Source organism: Lingula anatina, chromosome 1 (assembly GCF_051362555.1).
Source record: "Lingula anatina isolate TDL-2025a chromosome 1, LinAna3.0, whole genome shotgun sequence".
Classification (NCBI taxonomy): Eukaryota; Metazoa; Brachiopoda; class Lingulata; order Lingulida; family Lingulidae; genus Lingula; species Lingula anatina.
The window spans coordinates 43597167-43613177 of NC_141767.1; the positions used below are offsets into that span (position 1 = coordinate 43597167).

A 16011-nucleotide genomic window follows, 5' to 3' on the forward strand; every position below is an offset into this window, starting at 1 on the left:
ACCTAGGCATAACGAAAATTCCTCAACTCCGTTCAACACAACTTTCCTTAACTTCTCCGTCTGTATGCACTATGCAGTTCAGTTGAGTCTCATAGACCTTTATCGTGATTGTCGTCACAGTACCACGTGACCCAGATCTGTTGCTTCATTTTTGCATATTGAGGTGAGGTTTACTAAAACGCTTTTTTTTCTACTAATAGATTGTTTTTATAATTTTTAAATGGCGGGGATCGATTAAAACATACCTCTAGTGTATAGATTGAGTGCTGTATCTTCAAAATTCAAGAAATGGATTTTTACATGAACATTGTCCTTTAATTACATGCAGCAAGTGACTAGCACTGAAGTAAATAAAAAAAGTAAATAAAGTGCTAGTGCTACCAATATTCTGACAATCATGGTAAATGCGACTCTTGACACCAGCAAAAGTATTCAAAAAGTTCAGACAATCAATATATACTTCCATTGTCTTAGTTCAAATTAGGCCACCATGAGCTTACTACAAAATGTCACAAGGCAGATTGCTGACTCATTCCAATCACCTATGCTTCTAATGTTCTGCTTCCACTAGAAATCTGTTTTCCACAAGAATTCTTGTACTAAAATCTCATAAAAAAATTAAGACTTACCACTGCTGTGGCCTTCTGAAATAATTAGCCTCCATAGAGACAATGGCTTAGAACGCAAAAAGTTTCATCATTTCAGGGGAACATCTACACTGTAGCACAAATCAAGGAGTTATACGTGCACTACTTTGTTTGCACTAACACTCCCCTGCATGTAGAATTCCTTTCAGCTTGATTATGTAACAGCCTACCCCCTTAATAGTAAGCAATTCCCACAGACTGAAGGGATTCCTGCTATTAATACAACTGGACCCATCAGCTAAGAAGGATTAAAGGTTCCTTCCATTAGGAAGTTTAATTTATGTATTAAAGGACTTATTTGACATTTCAAAGCCTTTATATAGTTTTCAATTACTCATTTCTATTAAGTACACTTGTTAAAAATCAAAATTTTATTGAAGCCCATGTAAAAATGCCTATAGCTCTTGGTGTTTAGCTAACTTAGGCTGTATTCCCAGAGATTTTAGATCGATCTAGATTACTGTTAGATAATCCGGCTTAAATGTCCGTCCCGCCTACTACAAGCTGTAAGGGGGTAATTAACTTTCGTGTCCGCCCAGCTAACAGCTATTTAGCATGAACCCCCAGGGAGTTAGGTCAATCTAAAGTAGATCGATCTAATCTCTGGAAATGGGATCTTACACATGGACTGGTCAGTCCATCTACTGGTGATCTAAAGAGATCATTCTACACCACCCATGACACCAAGATATATTAGCTGACAGAGGTCCTGAAATTTAGTGGACCTCCCAAACAGCTAAAGATCAGTCTAAGCTTGGTTTTTTTTTTTTTTTTTTTTTTTTTTTTTGACTCATGTACAAGATTTTTTTAGCTGTAAATTTAAATATTAGAAAACCAAATATTTAAATTAATCGGGAAAATAATGAATATTATAATGATGATACTGGATTTCTGACAAAAAACAGATAACTATAGAGAATAAATACTTATAATGTTACCTTGAATTTCAAGGTGCAATCTACTATGGAAAACTTAACCTTTTCATAGTATATTTTGGGATATCAAACCTTGAAGATAATAGAATATCAGATTTCAATAGGTTCCTGGTTGACCTGGTCAGTTCAAAGGGAGGCATTCTGGCTCATTGGGGTGTGTTCATACTTTGTAATGCACAGGTAACCACACTTCCTGCTTCTGATACCTTCCTGACAACCTCTAAGGGATACACTGAGAGTTCAACTGTCTCAATCATTAATAAGATAACCCAGAATGCCAACTATTCGCATTGTCCCACCCATAGAAATTTGCTTATAAATATAAATAGACATAGCCTGCTAGTGATCATTAAGGCCTGGATACAACTGCAATGAATCATTTTTGTTTTTAGACCCTAAATGTATGATCTTTGATAACAAAGCAGTATTTCACATGATATGTCACAAACAATTTAAAAATCAGTCTAAGACCGCATTCTCAACGAATTGAGCCAGGCTTTACAAATCCTGAGAACTAAAAATGGCGGATGTACATGAAAGAAAAACTGCCTAATCTTTTAATAGTCTCTCCGCCTCTCACACACCTCCCCACACGTCGTCCCTGTGGGGCACAGTAATTAAATCTCGGCTCTGTTCGCCATGCGGAAGCTACCTGAGAAATATTAAGTGCGCATGCTCATCAGTTAAACTCGTGGTGAAGAAAGCATGGCGGCTGAAGGCGATCGAAGGAAAAAAGCTCTTCTGTTCTATTATCTTTCAAAACAGAGACGAAAAAGGAATGAATTGGCCCGTAGAGCAGCAATGAATCGACTATCTACGGAGATAATATCACCAGAGATATTCACGGAGAAATTCATGTTCATACCTAGATCAATCTAACAGGATCGATCCATCTCTGAGGGGTTTCACGCTAAATTGCTTTCAGCTTAGATATCTGGCACACCTACTGAAGCTGCTAAATGATAATTAATTACCCCCTAGCAGTTTGAGTAGGTGTGACAGACATCTAAGCCACTTAAGTTGATTGCAATTTAGCGAGAATCCTCTTGGAGATAGATCAATCCACAGTTAGTACGAGAGGGACTGGGAATGGTCCCAAAGGTTTGGTATTCTGAAGGTTCGCTATAACAAATAATTGTGAAAAATTCCTCTAAAACTGACTGCTATGCCAACTGACAAGTTTCAGTATTCCGAAGGGTTGGTTATGACAAAATTCAGTATTCCCAAAAAGGTTATTATGGAACTAATGCAATAGCTGCATTAGTTCCATAATTGGTGCGAGCACTGACCTCCGTGTCAAAGAAACAAAATAAAGTTCTTTGATATTAGAATTTTTTGCAGATTTTTTTTTGCAGATTCTTTGTCATATAGAAGCACACCTGGAAAGATAAACTTATTCATTTTATAACATCACCAATTTTTTTTTGTGTTTTCATGTATGTGCAAGTGTCATAGAGTGTCTAGAACAATGCAAAAACAAGAAAGGTTTAATTATCCAAGGCTTCAAAAACATGCAACCAAATCAACCAAATTTCAGTGTGGATAATGCACTTCCAGATTCACAGTCTCAAACTTTACTTTGGTTGTAAAAGGTTTGAATAAATTACTGGTATGGCTTCATATCCTCTATTACTACCCCCAGTAGTAAGTTAAAATTGGCTTCAAAATCTGTCACTAAAGGAATGGTGTGATGAATAAAAATAAAAGTTTGTATTGCCAAAAAGAGTTTGGTCAAGCTCAGTGATGGACGGATTTCTTGGGTCAGCTCTATGTTTCAAGGGGTTAGTTTTATTATTGGAAGAAAAATGGAGTTGAGCCTTAATTTGGACAAATGAAATGTTTGAGTCCTGAATTTATTAGGGCAATCATACAACTTTTGGTCAAGATATGATTAGGGCAATCATAAATCTTTTGACTTTCATGAATTCCAATTCAAAAGCCAAAAGATAAGACAGGCTGTTAATTATGGGTTACACAAGACTGAATAGGTCACTTATCAGCCTTGGAGTTTTGCAGCTAGACAAGTCATGAGGGCCCTTGACTGTGCCTAATAAAATGTCTTCTGTCAATCCTTTCATCATATACACACCTCACTGTAAAGCATCCTTGTTCTAAAACACTATGCAACATTTTCTGTAATCTAGAAAACCACACAAATTAGTCATTCAAGTGTGCGTTGTTAAAATCATTAAGAAGTATCATTTCTTTTTTGGCCAAATTAAAACTTTTGGTAATTTTTATTCATCAGCCCTTTTGGACAAGTACAGGATTCAGGCACTAATTAGAAAATCATTTAGCTGATAAATGATAACTGACCTCCAATCAATCATGACAGTAATGAGAGGATGGCACAGAAATAAACATTTAAGTGACATAACCTGGTCTTCTCCTCCCAGTGTCTGGGGCTTGGACGAGGGTCTAATCTTAGTTCATTTGTCACATAAATAGCTTTTCGTGACAATGGTAGATTATTAGTAGTTTTTAATTACTATTTCACTTGTATATAAAGATGGGATTTTCCCCAGTCAGTATTTTATTTTGTGTATTGTATTCTATTCATCAATTTTTTTCTGAAAAATGTTTTAGCGATTTTTTATTTTTCATAAAATGCTGCCACCAGTGTGGGTTACTCTCATCTGGTTACTTACACATGAATTTTTTTTTTGTTTTGTTTTATTTTCTTTGAACACTTTCCTATACAAGTCACATCTTCTCTGTATGTGGAGCCACTACTTGAGATTCACTCTTCTCTGTACACTGTATACAACTCTAGCTGACTGCTAATTATGGTTACTGATTATGGCACGGACTCGCATCTAACACTGCAAGCTCTCAAATTCTTAGTCTTACTCTACATATACCTTACCAGTCTACGACGTTAAGCACTAGCCCGAGGCAATTGCCCACCTAAAGGGGCACCGGGCTAGTAAAAAAGTTGAAATTTTATAAAGCACTAGCCCGAACGGGCTAGTTGTAATTTTGAACCTATTTTAACACTCAGTAAGATTTCAAAAATATAAGTCGCCAGTCTTCTTTGTCCCTGCCTCTAATTTGACGTTTCTAGATAGTATGATATGCCTCTCAGTTGAAAAAAACTCACAGCTAGCTCTAACTACTGAATATTGATTAGTTGCTATAAATAACTTCACTGTAGTTATTTATAGCAGCAGTCTGTCTGCCCAGCATGTCCGCATCTTTTTATTTGACCAGTTTGTTGTCATGACTACAAATTGCTGTCAATCAAGAAACTGGATCAGACCGGAATTCCTTGGTGCTAGCAACAGGTTATTTGTCAAAACAACTCTCCGAAGCAAGTGTTATGTATGCGTTATCTCATAGAACATTTGGGTTAGGACCACTTAGCAGACCGATGGGTACTTCCTTTTTTGTTTATATATTTATTTATTATTTTAATATCCATGAGTAAATACATTTTCCTTTGCTTATTGCCTTTTAAAAACAATAACACCCTGGCAGTTACATAAATACCCTATGAACTATTCTTGACAATGTGGGATAGTTCGGTTTATGCCTTGGCTACCCCTCCACACTTTGTCCTGGTAAAGTCCTTGAAAAGTTGTTTTTACAAATATATAACCAAAAGAATTCTAACCAAAAAATTGTAAGACGTTTGTTTAATTACCCTTACAGCACCTATGTATTTTAAATAAGAAGTGGCATTATATACCAATGTAATTGGAAATAAATTGTCAGAAAAGAGCCATTGTCAATAAAAAGAATAGGAATTTAAAAAAAGATTTTGATTGCATATAAAAAATGGAAAAAAAAGGCATTATATGAAAAGTAAGGGTAACTATATTCAGTATTACAAATTAAAAAAATTTTTTTTTCAATTTTAAAAGAATTAAATATATTTTTAATTAATTTTACCACCCCATCAACTAGAAATTAACCTGATTGACTTTGTTATTCACTTGCTCTACTTCTATAATAAGGTTTATAAGAAAGTACAGTATGGTACCACAACTCTTTAAAACATCTGCTTAAACTTTTTAAATGAATTATTTAATTTGGGCTAGTGTTTTTTGGTTCGGGCTAGTAAAGTTTGAGAGTCTGCTAGCCCGTAGGGCTAGTAGTCTAAAAAGTTTTTGGCACAGACTGCCTTACTGTACTTACATACTTGTTTTGGGATATGAATCTGTGAACCTGCCTCAGACTTTATTTACACTTTCTCAAAAGTGGACCACCCTGAATGGCTCACTGCAATGCTTGGTTGCCATTTAATGACAGCAGGGAAAGTGGATGGGTCACTTCAAAACCCTCTGTTAGGTGAATTTGATAGCCCTACCAGCCATTCCAATGCATTATAAGTCATGCATTCAGCAGCTACTAACAATACACCAGCTGAATACAAACAAAATGCTAATTTTAACCATGTATTTAAAACTGCAAAAACCAGTACAATATTGGCTTGACCATCATGATCAGTCACCATGCCAAAGTTCCTAACCCTACCTGGAAATTATTTCTGAACTTTTCTAGAGAAGTTCCTAGTTTTATGAAGCTGACCAGTTCTAGATTATATATATATATATCCGAGTCGCATCATACAATTTTATCACTGTTACTTTTTATAAACCACTTGTACACAAGACTGTTTTCAGGTGTTCTTGAACATTACATCATTGAATAGGCAATTAGTGCTACAAAGCAAATTCTTGTAATGCCACAAATGTATTAAGGTCTTCACAACAGGTGCACAGGAGTATTATGTTTCTGCATTATATTTGATATTACATTTAACTAAGGTATTTCCCCCTGATTATCTGTGTAGTATCTCATCTTCCCTTTGTGTCTCTGATTGAATAGTATCATAATAAACTTAATTTTTCACTTCCATGAAAGTTTTGATTTACCTAGAATTATATTTTGGTTTTCATAAATACTATGACCTTTTTCTAAATTTCTTTTTGACTGTTCAGGGTTCCAAGATTTTAAATCTAGTATTCATATACTGTATTGGTTTTGAAAAATGACCATTTACTTAGAAACATAATAATATAAGAAACAGCTATATTAACCCAGATAGCAAAGAGTGGTCGCGCCAACGTCGGCCCGACGACTTTGCCTCCGTCGGGCCAACGTTGCACCGACGCTGGGCCGACGTCATTATGGATAAACGGCAGTCAGCCGCTGTCATGCCGACAATTTGCCAACTTCGTGCCAACGTCGGGCCAACGTCGTTATGAGCTATTACTATCGGCGGTTAGCCGCTGTTATGCCGACCTTTTGCTGACGTCGCGCCAACGTTATTATCGATAACCGGCGGTCAGCCACTATAATGCCGACCTTTTGCCGACGTCGCGCCAACGTTGGGCCAATGTCGTTATGAGCTATTACTATCGGCGGTTAGCCGCTGTTATGCCAACGGTGCCACCTTCTTGCCAACTTTCTCGTTAACCATCATTTTACCACCGTTATGCAAATAATGCCGTTCTTTAATTAGCCAATGTTATTATGGACTCTCCATGGTCAGCCAGCTATGACTCAATTGGCGAACGTTGGCAATAGGGTAGCAGCGGCGTTTCTTCGTAATAACCCTCTCACTGAAGTGAAAAAGTCCCGTTGGCCTAAAAGATAATAATAATAACAACGTGAATCATGTTTTGTGAAGAACCATCTTTATAAATCTGAGTGAGTTAATAACGATAATTCAATTAGTTATTGAAAATAAATATTATTACTGATGCATCTCTAAAGATCTACTTTACAGATGTCATATATAATCCAAGCTTTCGGTCCCTAGGCCTTCTTCAGAGACATTAAAAAATGGTGAAGAAAAACTCCTGGGGTATGTGGCGTCGATGATGTGTTAAAGGCACGCGATGCTGCAAAAGCGTCCTAAACGCTAAACCTAACATATAAAAAATCAATATTCATTTAAGAAACTGTTGTCCCTACTGAGTCCATTATTCAAGGTGTCTAGTGTTCTAATACATTTCTGTACGACGATCCGTCTTTGCCTAGTGTCGTTCCTTTTAAGACGGTGACGGTGATGTCTTTAGCTGAGTGTTGTGTTGTCCCACAGGCATGAAGAGGTTTTTGTTGTTTATAGGGCAGCGGTGGTGTCTAATTCTGTCTTTTAATTTCTGCCTCGTTTCCCCGACGTACATTTGATGGCATTGTTAACATCATATCAAATAGATGACGCTCTGTGAGTCGCAAGATTTGCAGCATATCTTTGACTACGACACTACGCTGGAAAGAAGTGACTGTGGCCTTAATTCCCACACGGGACGAAGAGGAATGATGATGATGACTAAGATTCATCTGAGGAACTCTGCTGCGGCGCCTGGGCTGCTTCTTTCTCTGTGAAGAGAATAGAAAAAATATAAAAACTCACACTTAATCTAATAAAACATACAAAATTCACCGTTAATATCATATGTTATTTCACTGATATGCAAAATAAAAAACAGCTAAGAAGACAACTGAAACCAAGCTTAAGGAATCTAGCATGATACTGATCCACGTTTCTCTAACTATTATTTTTTCTATTTGCGATGTGAAATGTTCTAAACTTTATGAGGTCAGGGACAGACAGGTTAGTTTTGTACGCTCGATTTTGGCCGCAACGAATCAACAATCCATGTTTCTCTATCGTATTATTGAACCGTTGGTTTCAGTTGTCTTCTAATGACTTATTTCCTAGTTCGCATCCAATCCACCCGCGCTTATTCGTAATGTTGCATATTGAAATGAAGTTGTTAATGTATACTTTGAAATGTAGACGAAATAATGTAATTATTTTCCAGGGAAGTGGTTACTCTGCTAAATATATTACCCTTCTTCTTCTCCAGCCTCCTCCTCCTACCCCCATCCCTGTCACTTACATATATTTTAAGAAGAATAATGTACTAAATTCCAGAAGAGAGTCGCAGGCAAGAAGTAGGCTAAATTAATTTCTTAGTTGTTTACTACTTAATCCATTGATAGGGATGATATAAGTTAAACTACTGCATCATACCATGGCAATGACACACTGAAGCACTTTAACTATATACACACACATACCTTTCAAGTGTATTTTCTTGTGAGGATTGACTGCTCAACACCGGCGACAAATAGGTAGTAATGCATGATGGAAGACTATAAGAGAAATATGAGATACATATTAAGTGTGGCTTTGTAATGTGCACAAAATGCCTTGTCTAATTATGAGCCTAAACCAAAAAAGAAACATTATTATATCATACCCTGTGGGTATTTGACTAAACATCTAGAAAAAAATTCAATTTAAACTTGCCCCCCCCCCCCTCCCTAAAAGAACCACCTCTGGATATTTTAGGTTAGCCTACTGAGGTCCATTGTTGAACAGAAAACCTGTAAAAATCTGAGTGGACATTATACCCCTTAATGCTTAACTCAGTTTGGAATGTATGCCATAAGGTTTATCCAGTGTTAAACCCATGCTGACATTATAAGTTTACATGTTAGTATCATGCAGCCTTGCTATATACCCCTATTATATAAGCATTTCAAATTCAACTAGAGAAAATATAAACAATATATACTCCTAAGTACAAAAAAAAGTACTAGAACGTTGCTCATTCACATTTATAAATTGTCTGTACATGAAATGTGGTAATTGAAATGTCTTTCAAAGCATAAAAGAATTTGAGCGGGAAAATCTTTTTGGCCGCCGTTGGTTCAAAGGTGGCATGCAGCGCGCCAACTGCCTGCAGCTACGACTAACAAATTATTGACAGATTTGCTTGTTTTCGTTAATTCATCTACAACAAATAAACCTCCACCTATAGTACGAAAAACATAAACACTTTATAGTAAATACTTACCTAACAATTTGGTGCAAAATACGGAAAATATGAAATAACCGTCAAGTGCACTTGCAACGATCTATGGCCGCTTAGTGTGGGTGACCTCGATTTGAAATTGGCCGCTTAGTGCAAATCGAGCACAGCTGGTGAGCCACTGTTATACCGACGTCGGGCCGACGGCGTAAAGCAGTCGTCGGCCCGACGTCGGGTCACCAGTAGTGGCCCGACGCACAGCTGATGAGCCACCGTTATACCGACGTCGGGCCAACGGCGTAAAGCAGTCGTCGGCCCGACGTCGGGTCACTAGTAGTGGCCCGACGTCGGCCCGACAACGACTGCCGACCGCGACCGTGCCGACCAATGCCGACGTCGGCCCGACCGCTCATTGCTATCTGGGAAACTTTTGTCACAAGTGCATCACCAGTTTAAATACCCACAGGAGAGGTGTCTGCTGTTCTGAAAACTAAGGGGGCCTTAATTTGAAATCCACCAATATTCTGTAGGTCTGCTATTCCCAAGGTTTGAGGGTCCACTATCCCAAAGCTTCGATATTCCAAAAATGTTTATTTATTGCCCTCTATATATCTGTACAGAATAGCAGACCCTTCAGAAAAGCAGACCCTCTGAATATAGAAGTGCATCCCCCACAGGTTCAACGTTGCTGGGCCGGACCGTGTTAGGAATTGGCTGACCTGTGAACTTTTCTCACTCAGGAAAGCGATCTTTACTTTTGTTCTCAAAATATTACTCATATGACATTTAAAATGCTTTGGGAAACAACCAAAAGTTGCAGTGATTGCTTTGGGATATGAAAATGTTTTGATTTGATTAAGATGAGGCTTACCAATACTTGTTCTGCAGGACACCAGTAATACATGTAATTACAGTTTGCTTTAAATGAAAGCTCCATGTTTACTTGACTCGTTCTTGTAAAGCTGACCCCTTTCCCTCGGAATATTACCCAACCTGGCAAGATATTCCAACAATTATAACAACCTGCAAGTCATCTTATTCCATTTTAAAAATAGAAAGATGTTATTTTCTTGTTATGAACTCTATTCATGGTGAAGGTATGGAGTTGCTTATCCTCTTATATATATATATGCACCAAAGAGTAAAAAATATGTACATGTGTGTTTTGATACCCCCCCCCCCCCCAAAAAAAAAAAAGCATTTACCATACGACAAGCTGTACAAAATACAAAAAACAAAACATCTGTGTTTTTACAGTCCCACTTTTGGCATCTAATGGCTGCTTCTCTTGTGAAAATGCACTGACTGACCTCAAACTCACATAGATATAAAGAGACCCCAAGTGTAAATTCTCACCATCATATAAAATCCTAAGTCAAGTCAATACAGTTTCTGAAAATCAGCACAAACAAATATTCTAACACATAAAATTAGCCTTCACAATCTTTGTTAAGATACTCTATCAACCGATCGAGTTTATTGTATGTGTGCGTGGGGGTCTATTTCCCGTTATTAGTCTCTCTATCCCGGTGATAATCAAGGAAGGACAAGTCGCTGATTTTCCCGTAAAGTATTTATTTCGTGAATGAAACAATTGGTAAATACACTCCAATCTAGTAGCAACTGCCTAGTATGTAGCTATTTGAAATAAGCAGCCTGCAGAGCACTGTAGCCGACACTACATTAAATCCCACGAAGAACTGTAGCGAATAAGTAAATAGTAAGCGAGTAAGTAAGTAGGTGTTAAAAGAGAGCCAGTGGTCTCTTTTTATACCCTTTTGACTACCACGCCCAAACGATAGCCAAACCCCAACTTTCACGTGATGTATCTTATGTATACTCTATTTCCAAATTTCCTTTTAAAGGTGCCAAATATATAACTTCAAGCAGCTTACTCTCTGTACCTCTAGGAGTTGCCTCTTTCTAGCTTTCTTTGGTGCGTATAGTAAACTGATCTATTTCTACTGTTATATAACACTGATCAAATGATTTCCATTGCAGGATCCACCACAGCAATACCCTGGTTTGTATGAAAGATCAGATGATAACCTGATACTTAAATCCCAAGCTATATCCATAAACTATATCACCCACACACCTGAGAAATCAATCATGTTAAATTCTCCATCAGAAAGGTATACAGGTTGATAAATAAAACCTTTACTGTTTGTTTTTGTTTTCTGTAAGTATTGACATTACATTCTTTTAAAACTCACACGCATAAATAAAATCAGTATAATAACTCTAGTACTGTGTGAAACTGCAAGTGAGATAATGCAAGCTTTTAGTAGGACCAAAAATCACTTCTACTCCATCAGGCACAGACCCCCAGCACTGAATTGTCCCGCACCTGACTTTACACTTACCAGATACAATATGTCTCTTGGTACCCCAATTTAACTAGAATCACATTACATAGCAGAGTGTGGATGTGAAATTGCCACCACTGGGAAATAGTGTGTGTCTGGTGAGAAACTTGTTCTACCTAATCATCCTAAATCTGACACGGATCTTTTATACAATTTTCTAACAGCTAGAGTAGACCTCTGGTAGAGGATAAGTATATACTGTTATCTTACTTTTTTTGTAGAATTGTCATAAGTAATTAACTTATAATACATGTACCATGCTCACTACAGACCCACATTGCATGTTAGATAACACTTACTTTTAAGTTAACACCTTTAAGATAACACTTACTTAAAAGATTGTAACTCAGATATACTGACTGTATGAATTAAAGAAGGATTACTTAAGATAGTACCTCAAGATATACTGACCGTATGAATAACTGTAACTAACCTCATTGTCTGAAACTAATCAAGAAGAATGCTCAAGTTATTAGGGAAGATATCACTGTCAGCATGAAATACTTCTACTGGATAGTTGCCTCCCTTTCACTGTCATCAATAACATGTTGTATTTCATTTGTCAAAAAATAAGGACTGGTACGTGCCTTAGCCAACAATTAAATTTACGTTATCTTGATTAATTTTAGCATTAAGCATTTAGACCAAGTGAGATACAAACAAGTGATTACAATAACTTGTAATTAGTCAGTAACATGCTTTTCAAGTTTGCTTGTCAGACCTTTCCTTGGTAAAACATTTACAGTATTTATGATAATCAGCAGCCAAGATATGTGATATAAACCCCATTCACACGAGACACTTTCAATCGCGATTAGTGCCAAATCGCGATTCTATCGATGTAAAGCTTCTAGTGTGAACGCAGTAGAGACGCCAAATCGCGATTCAAATTAATCCTACTCGAGAGGTGGATTCTATCGATGTAAACTTAAATCGCGATATAAAATTTCCTAGTGAGAACGGGATCGATGTTAACACCGGAAGTTGAGGACTTATGTCGAATGCACAGTTTCTATCGAAAGTACAATACAATACAGTACAATAAATTTTATTTCATCTCGGGTATAAATTGAAACGAAAAATTAGCTAAATACAGCTATTCGCCGACTGGAAAGTGAAAGAAAACAAATTGTCCACACAATTTGAAGTTTCTTCGCAGTCAGCAAAATGGCCAAGAGGACGTACTGGTCTGAAAACTCAGTGACAGCATAACTAAATATTTGGGCCGATGAGAGTATAAGGCTTCGTTCACATGCAATGTCTATTTTCTAATTTCTATTTTCTATTTGCGCTATCTTATGATCATGGTCTGTGCCCTGAATATCCCGCCGCGTAATTACTGGCAGCGCGAGCCAGTTACTTATAGTAACTTATAGTAACTGGCTCGCGCTGCCAGTAATTACGCCGCGGGATATTCAGGCCACAGACCGTGATCATAAGACATACCGCAAATAGAAAATAGAATTTAGAAAATAGACATTGCATGTGAACGAAGCCTTAAACAGAAAAGAACACCGTACACACCGAAAGCATGGTCTTGAAGGCAGCTACTGCGCATGATCAACAGGATATACCGTGACTCCCCTAGCGAGCACAGTTGCAATTACCAGATCTAGCAAGGTAAATCGCGATTTCGTTTTTACATGTGTGAACGCAAAAAAGTGAATTTAGCTAAGCGCGTTAGAATTGCGATTCCCTTAATCTCGATTAACCATGTAGGTGTGAATGGGGCTTAAGTTGGCCTCTCTGAGACAAAAAAAATGCAAGAATCCATGAAAAGTTGCATTAAAATTTAACAGATAGGAAGGAAACTGCATTGAGAATTTTGTCAAAGGTGACACATCAGTCAATTCTCCCATTTTCAGGTTGAACCTAGCCAATAGGTGTCCTCAGCCAAAATCAATAATTAAATATAATAAAATGGTGCTTTTGTGCAGCTGTAGTTAATTTGGTAAGACAAGAAGACAAAAATGTCATTTGATGCTGCATGATAATTGCCAGTTTCTGAGATGCTTTCCATGATGGCATTCACAAAAACAAAACAGTAACACAGATCCCTCAGGGCACAACTCCATTGTTTCCACTGTAAAAATCTGGACCATCTTCACACACAGGGCCTTGATACTGGTGGGTCTGAACCAAGATTAAAACTAATCAAAATAAGTTGAATTATTATGTAAAATTTTAATAAATGCCAATAATTGCAAAGAATCCTATACAATGAAGTTACTGGGCCCTCATGATCACTTCTGATTGGGAAACAATCCCTGCTGATTTCTTGCATTCGACAGTCAGTCCATGGCAGTTTTTAACAGGTGAGTGATTTAACAGCGGGCATAATGTGGAGACGGTCTGAAAAATCTTACCAAATTCAATATCCCTAAGCTGCAGGCCTCATAAATCATAATTGTTGTATACTACCATGAACCATAGATTTGTGAGCAAGAATGCCCAAATTAAGGACTCTAGCCATGTAAAAAGTACCCCAATGTAAAATGAGTAGACAAGAACACAGCATCAGGGTGGTTCATGTATCGAAACGCTGTGCTCATAGCTGCTTATTTTACATTCTGGTACTTAATTCATGGCTGGCGCTGTTATTTTGGGCATTCTTGCTCACAAATATGAGGATTGAGTTCTCGAATGCCTAATCTCTTTATAAGAGCTGGTTGGCAACTTCAACAGGTGAGAGGTAAGCACAGTAAGTGTCAAATGCTTTTCAACACGCAGACCATATGGGGCACCAGCTAGGGTCTAAGAATCTACTTGTCTAAACCAAAATTCACTGGCCCAAGTCCAATTTTCAAAAATTAATCAATAAATAAATAAATAATAATCATGATAACTTAAATTATCACACTGAAAATAAACAAGCCTCCTATTACAATTAAAAAAGAGCAAAAACACAGGATGCTTAAAAGGTTATTTAAAAAAATATATTTAGGCTGAGCATACATAAACTGTACTGGAGTACATGTTACAGCTGAAAAAATCCACTGTCCGGGTCAGGCCAGTAACTGGCTGTTTTTCAGAAATTTTTCTCACCAGATGCAATTTTAATTGGCATTGGCAGTGGGGCCAGTGGTGCAGACTGAAACCAAAAGATTTGAGAGATGCAGCACTGCAGTGGATGTGCTAGCTGTCACCATTTAACAACTATGTGCACCTGTATGGCACCTTTCACGAGTTACATGTAGCACCAATTTTGCATACATGTGCATTGTTTAACTTATAAAAAAACATAAAATAGGAGTGCCAACACAGGAAACAATGTTTTATATACTAGTATATGGTGAAGGCCTAAAAGTCAAAAAGCTTGGGCATCTCTTAATTTATTCGTTCATTTAACTTACTTTTCTATAAGTTGAACGATACAGATGCCAGCAGTGCTTTAACATATGATGTTAAATCTTAAGTCTGTACACACGGCTGGATTAAGACCCAAGTAGACGTGCACGGTAAAATATGCTACAAAATGTAACCATATACAGTATACTGCACTTTGTACAGCGGGTCTGAAAAAAAACTTATAAAATGATGGGACGTAAATAATGATGCAAAGTGATCACCCACACTTATATTATATGAACATTCAGCACTGTACGGTACATGATCTGTACATACCCTCCATGTGATTCATCACATTCCGATTCGAGCTTTCTAAAATTCAAATAAAATTTGTATATGAGAGCAAGCCGAAGTTTTCAACAACCGTTATTTCAATTTTTAACATAAATAGAGCATATCATGAAGTTCAATGCTAGGTATTCAAGGTGAAAAAAATTAAAGTTGAAACCTTACCCGCCAAATTACGAAAAAGGTGTCAGCACGCGTATCTTTGTCTTCTTGACCTATTTCATTAGTTGCACTCATCTGCGCGTAAAATTCTAATCCTTTGTGACGGAAAAGCAAGACAATCATGGTAAAATAAGGTAATAATCCTAATAATAAAACTATATGCCAGACTGAGGATTATTTATCATCACATATTGTCAACACTGGCTTCAGAAGAAACTTATGGTGTTATTTGCAATCAATGTCTAAACGCGCGCGATAGCTGTAATCGATGTTATCAAAATAACAGAGGGTGCATAAGGCCTACCGGTACATGTCCTGCTTTATGGGTAAACACTGTTTAGTTCTTAAAATGCTAAACCAAAATGCTCAGCAAATACAGAATTTTAATCAATATCAGTGTTAAAAACGATTTAAAGGATATTCTCTTACGTTTTCCTTTCAGCATTTCCGAAGAATAAAAGCATTTTTAGAATATATGGTATATGGACAA

At 37.2% G+C, this 16011-nt stretch overlaps 1 long non-coding RNA gene across 1 annotated transcript; it reads right to left on the bottom strand.

Annotated features, from left to right (window-relative positions):
* Window positions 1-6792: 6792 nt before the first annotated feature.
* Window positions 6793-9551, bottom strand: LOC147764380 (uncharacterized). The gene is made up of 3 exons (XR_015334988.1): window positions 9400-9551; window positions 8618-8692; window positions 6793-7912 (listed from the first exon to the last, which is right to left on the bottom strand). It is a non-coding gene; the product is annotated as an uncharacterized LOC147764380 (long non-coding RNA).
* Between the last annotated feature and the right edge of the window lie 6460 nt (window positions 9552-16011).